Below are 5,582 nucleotides of genomic sequence, written 5' to 3' on the forward strand. Positions count from 1 at the left end.
CTAGTTGGCGAGCACCTGTACACCATGATTTGTCAGTGCTCACATGAGCCGTGGACAAAGGCTTGAGTAGCCTGGCTTTGGGATCAAGATTCTTGTCTTAGGCAAATGAAAAGGAAACAGGAAATAAGGCCCCTCATCATGAGGTCATGGCTGGGATGGCTTCGTCTTCCTTTAAAGCCATACAAAAATGCCAGGCATGGTGGCTCATGCCTACCATCCCAGCACTTTGGGAGGCAGAGGTGAGAGAACTGCCTGAGCCCAGGGGTTCGAGACCAGCCTGGACGACTTGGCAAGACCTCGTCTCTACAATAAACCAAAAAATTAGCCGGGTGTGGTGGCGCATGCCTGTAGTTCCAGCTGCTTGGAAGGCAGAGGTGGAAGGATCGCCAGAGCCCAGCAGGTCAACAGAAAAACTGCATAAAATGGCTCCCTCCATACAACAGCAAGCTTTGCAGTAGTGTGTCTCAAAAACGAATCATGTCTCCAGCTCTGGCCTCAGTTTAACAGACTTTTTAAAAAGTGTTCCTTTCCTATGTCAGAGCCAAGGCGGAAGGGGTATGGGGTACGCGAAACCGTCTCTCCAGCATCCCTGGAATAGACAGGGCTCTAGAAACCGGTGAGGGTGAGCACATTCAAGTCTCGGGGTTTGAGACTATGGGCCCGTGGTGGTGGCTTCTTCCCTTCCATCACCGGGATGTCCATTGTGGGGGGCCTGAAAGTTGCTGGATCCTCAGCCATTCGGGTGGCCTGGACGCGGATCAGCTCCACTGGAGACGGCTTCGGGCCTCCTGGGTGGGCCTGGGTGGCAAAAGTTCCTGAATCATACTTCTGGAGGGATCTTGGTCCAAACAGGCTCCATTTACCTGATGCGAGTCTGTCCCTATCCCCACTTCCGGGGTCCCTGGGGCTGGGGTTGGGACCAGGTAGGGCTGCCCAAGAGCCAGAAGTGAACCAGCCTCTGGGCCTCTTGGGGGAGGAGTGGGGGCCGCTGCCCGGGGTGGACTGGGCAGGCTGCTTCTCTTCCTTCGCCGTCTCTCCGCTCTGTAGCTCGAGTTTGTGGAGGGCTTCGGCCCCTCGAAGGTACTTGGTCTCCTCGGTGGTGAGGCCCTTGTGGGGTGTGTGGCCGGCATCTCTCAGCCCTGCCTGCTGCTCAAAACACCGAGTGCTTTCCTGGGTCTGTTTTGTGATCAGAGAACTCATGATGACACGGGCAGCTTTGGCCTTCACCACCGGGACCTTGTCCGTCCTGCCAATGGTCGATGACAGGGTCATGGCAGGGGAGGACACGCTGGCCTCTGCTCCCTCCACCTCGGCGAGGTGCTGGCACTTGCGCGCTGGAATCACTGGCTTCCAGGGGATGCTGCCCATGTCCGAGGGAGGAGGAGTCATGGGCGCAGGGTCCTCAAGGGCATCGTCATAGCTGAATGCCCGGCGGCATATCCCGATGGGCAGGGGCATCTTGCCTAGAGGCCCAACTCGCAGCCAGAGCAGGCACTTCTGTCTGTCTCGAAGCCACTGAAAGACTGGGATCGGGGTGCTTTTTCCATGTAGAATTCCAAGCGGAGACCCTGCCACCACAGTGAAATGACGTGATGACTATGCCGACAGCAGATGTGAACCAGGAACCTTGTCCAGCTGCTGCAAGTCAGCAAAGCCTCCCGGGGAGAGTCCATCCAGCGGCTCTGGTGTCCTGCTGCTGCGGAGCTGCCCGTGGCCCGCAGTCCGGCACTAAAGAGGCTCCCGAGGGGCTAGCGGTGGCAACGTGGAAGACCCCGACGCCTACCACACCGGGGTCATTGAGTTTTAGGAGCTCTTTCTATCGTATATATATGTCTTTATATGTATCTGTACACACATATAAATTAAGACACTTTGTTTTTGTGTATGTTTCCTTCCAGTCTTTGGCTTGTTTGAGGATGTTCTTTCTTGACAGTGTCTTTTGAAAAGCAAAATATTTTGGTACACTCTATTTTATACATCTTCTTATAATTCATACATTGTGGGTTAGAAGGATTCTTTGCCTGTAACAAGATTTAGAAAATATTTTTCAGTAATTTATTTCTAAAATTATTATAGTAGTAGCTTTTACATTTAAGCCAACGATTCATCTCAAATTAACTTTTGTGCAAAGGAAGACAGAGGAGTTGGTGTTCTAGTTATTTAGTACTGTTTGTTTAAAAGACACTCCTTTTACTAGCAAACTGTTTGTGTTGATATTTTTATTGAAAACCATTTGGCTATATAATCACGTATCTATTTCTGGATTCTCTATCCTGCTCCATTTCTCTATGTCTCTATCCTTACTTCAGTAATAGACTGTCTTAACTATTATAGATTATATTAAGTTTTAAAATCAGTTAGTGTAAGTCTTTCGGCTTTGCTCTTTCTCATATTGGTTTAACCATCCGAGGTGTTTTTTTCCACATAAGATTTAAAATCAGGTTATGAGTTTCTATAAAAAACAAAGTCTGCTGGAAATAAATTGGGATTGTGATTAGTTTATGAAGAATTAAGTAGAGAACAGACTACTTAACAAGATTGAATTTTCCAATCTACAAACGTGGTATATCTGTCACTCTACTGAGATTTTTTTTCAATTAATGTCAGCAATATTTTGTAGTTTTCAGCTCACGGGTCTTAAACATATTTTGCTAGGTTTATTCCTCAGTGTTTTGTTTTTTGATGCTATTGTGTTATTTTAAAATATTTCATTTCTGTCAATCTCTTTCTTATAGTATGATAAATGTTCAGGATCTGCTTATGAGTACATGTAGTATTCAGATGTTTGTTTCTGTGATAAATCACTAGTATTACAGACTCTGATTCCATCCAAGTTGCTGCGAACTTCAATAAGAGTTGAATGTACATTCAACTTGGATGTACATTTACCTGTACAATGACCACTTATGTACCTAACCCTGAATTGTACCCCACATCTTTAAAATAAAAAAATATAAAATATTTCATTTCTAATTGTTTGTGGAAATTGCATGAACCTTGTATTTTGCAATCTCAGTGAATTCACCTACTAATTCTAGTAGTTTGCATATTTTAGGATTTTTAATGTATATAATTATACATTCTGAGAATAAGCACATATTTGCTTTTCTAAGTCTTTAGATTTTTATTACCTTTTATGTGCTTTATTTTATTGGCTAAGATTTTTAGTACAATACTGAAAAGAAATGGTGAAGACATATTCTTTCCTTCTTTCTGCATTCAGAGGAAAGTTCTATGTCTTTTACCATAAATTACTATATTCACTGAAGGTTTTTTTGGTACGTGGTCTTCATCAGATGAAGAAAAGTCTTTTTTCCTTCCTGATGTGCAAAGTTTTTGACTGTTTTGAATTTTGCTTATTTTTTAAAAATTATAAACGGGTTTTCAACTTCACCTCCTTAAATGGTCATATACTTTTTTTACTTTTATTATCTTTATGTAGAATATTTTATTAATTAATTTTCAAATGCTCAATCTTGCATTCTTGGAATAAACTCTATCTGATATATATGGCTGGATCCTAATGATTAAATATGCTTTTGAGGTTTTTTTGTTTTGGCTTGTTTTGTTTTTTGAGTCAGAGTCTCACTCTGTCGCCGAGACTGGAGTGCATTGGCCGCTCCCGGCCACTGCAGCCTCGACCTGCTGGGCTCCGGCGATCCTTCTGCCTCAGCCTTCCAAGTAGTTGAACTACAGGCGCGCGCTACCATGCCCAGCTAATTTTTGATTTATGTAGAGACGAAGTCTCGCCAAGTCACCCAGGCGGGCCTCGAACCCGCGGGCTCAGGCAATCCACTCACCTCAGCCTCCCAAAGGCGCAGGATTACAGGCTGAGCCACCGAGCCCGGCTGCTTTTGAGGTTTTGATATCAAGGTTATTGTTAGCCACATAAATGTCGAAAAGTGTCCGCTTTATTTTCTGAAAAAGTTTGTGTAATATTAGTTGGTGTTATTTCTTTCTTGAATGCTTGATGGAGTTTGCCAATGAAGTCATCTAATCCCGAGGTTTTCTAACTGGAAAGTTCTCTAATTTTATGTATTTATATTGCAAATTCAATTTTTAAAAACAGAAGTAGGTCTGTTCAAATTTGACATTTTTCTTATTGTATTTTAGTAAATTTCGTTTTTCAAGGAGTTTGTTCATTTGAGCTAATATGTTAAATTCACTGTATACAGTCTCTCTATATTTTTATTTTTTAAAAAAGATCTGTAAGGTTAGAATGATGTCTCTTTCAGGGGTGAAACTGGCAATTTGTATTTTCTCTCTTTTTTATTGTTAACTCTAGATAGAGGTTTGCTATTTTATTACTCCTTTCAGGAGACCCATTCTCAGTTTTGTTGATTTTCTCTATCATTTGTTCATTTTCTATTTCATGTATTTCCACTTCACTTTTGCTTTAATTTCATTTCTTTTGCTTTAATTTCTTTTTCCTTTATTTGCTTCTTAAGGTGAAAGTTTAGATCATTGTTTTAAAAACTTTCTTCTGTCTCATCTAGGAATTTCCTTTTAAACATGGCTTTAGCTTCAGTCCACCAAATTTTGACATTTGTTTTTATTATTCAAAATATTTTCTATTTTTCTTTGTATTTTATTTTTTTGACCTATGGATTATTTAGAATGCTGTCACCTAGTGTCCAAATTATCCTGATATTTTTGCTATTTGTTTGTTATGTCAAAGATTATACTTTTGTTTTATTATTGCTAGAGAATATATTTTGTATAAATTCAATTCTTTGAAATATATTGAGGCCTTTCATTGTACGGCATATAATCTATTTTGGTGAATGTTTCTGTACACTTGAAAAATATGTCTATACCATGGTTGTTTAGTGTAGTGTTCTATAATGTTAATAAGGCTAAGTTGGTTAATAGTGTTGTTCAGGTCTATATATTTATTGGCTTTCTGTATATCTGTTCTATTGACTTATGATAAAGAAATGTTAAATTCTCTAACTTAAACTGGAGATTTGTCTCTTTCTCCTTTAGCTCTTTCAGTTTTTGCCTCAGATATTTTGAAACTCTGTATTAGGTGCCTACACATTTAGGATTGTTATGTCTTCTTTAGTTGCTTATTGCATCATTGTGAAATATCTGTCATTATCTCTGGTAATGCTCCTTATTTTGAATTATGCTTCTTATGATGTTACTATTGTCACTTCAGATTTCTTATGACTATTTTATGCATGGTATAATTTCCCCAACCATTAACTTTTTAACCTTTGTCTAAATGTGAAACTCATTTTTTGAAAACAACATAGTGTGTCTTTCTCATTTGTCTAGCCTGAAAATTGTTAGCTTTTAAGTGTCATTTTTAGTCTGCTCATATTTGAAGTAATAATTAATATGGTTGAATTTAAACTCTGTCATTTAAAAATTTGTTTTGTATTTGCCTTATCTGTTCCTTGTTCTTCTTGTCATGCTTTTTCTTCCTTCTTTTATGATTAATGAAGTATTTAAAACTGTAATTCAACTTAATTAATCCATTAGTTTTTAGCCATTTTAGTTATTGCTGTTGGGATTATAATATGCATTCTTAAATCATCATAGACTTCCTTGACTTAATATTGTATCTCTGTGTGTAT

The 5,582-nt window shown here is 39.7% G+C and overlaps 1 pseudogene; it reads right to left on the reverse strand.

The window, feature by feature from the left end:
- Positions 1-606: 606 nt before the first annotated feature.
- On the reverse strand, positions 607-1,510 carry LOC103258797 (annotated as a pseudogene).
- Positions 1,511-5,582: the final 4,072 nt, after the last annotated feature.

This window comes from Carlito syrichta, unplaced genomic scaffold (assembly GCF_000164805.1).
Source record: "Carlito syrichta isolate Samal-C Ts95f unplaced genomic scaffold, Tarsius_syrichta-2.0.1 Scaffold302371, whole genome shotgun sequence".
Lineage (NCBI taxonomy): Eukaryota > Metazoa > Chordata > Mammalia > Primates > Tarsiidae > Carlito > Carlito syrichta.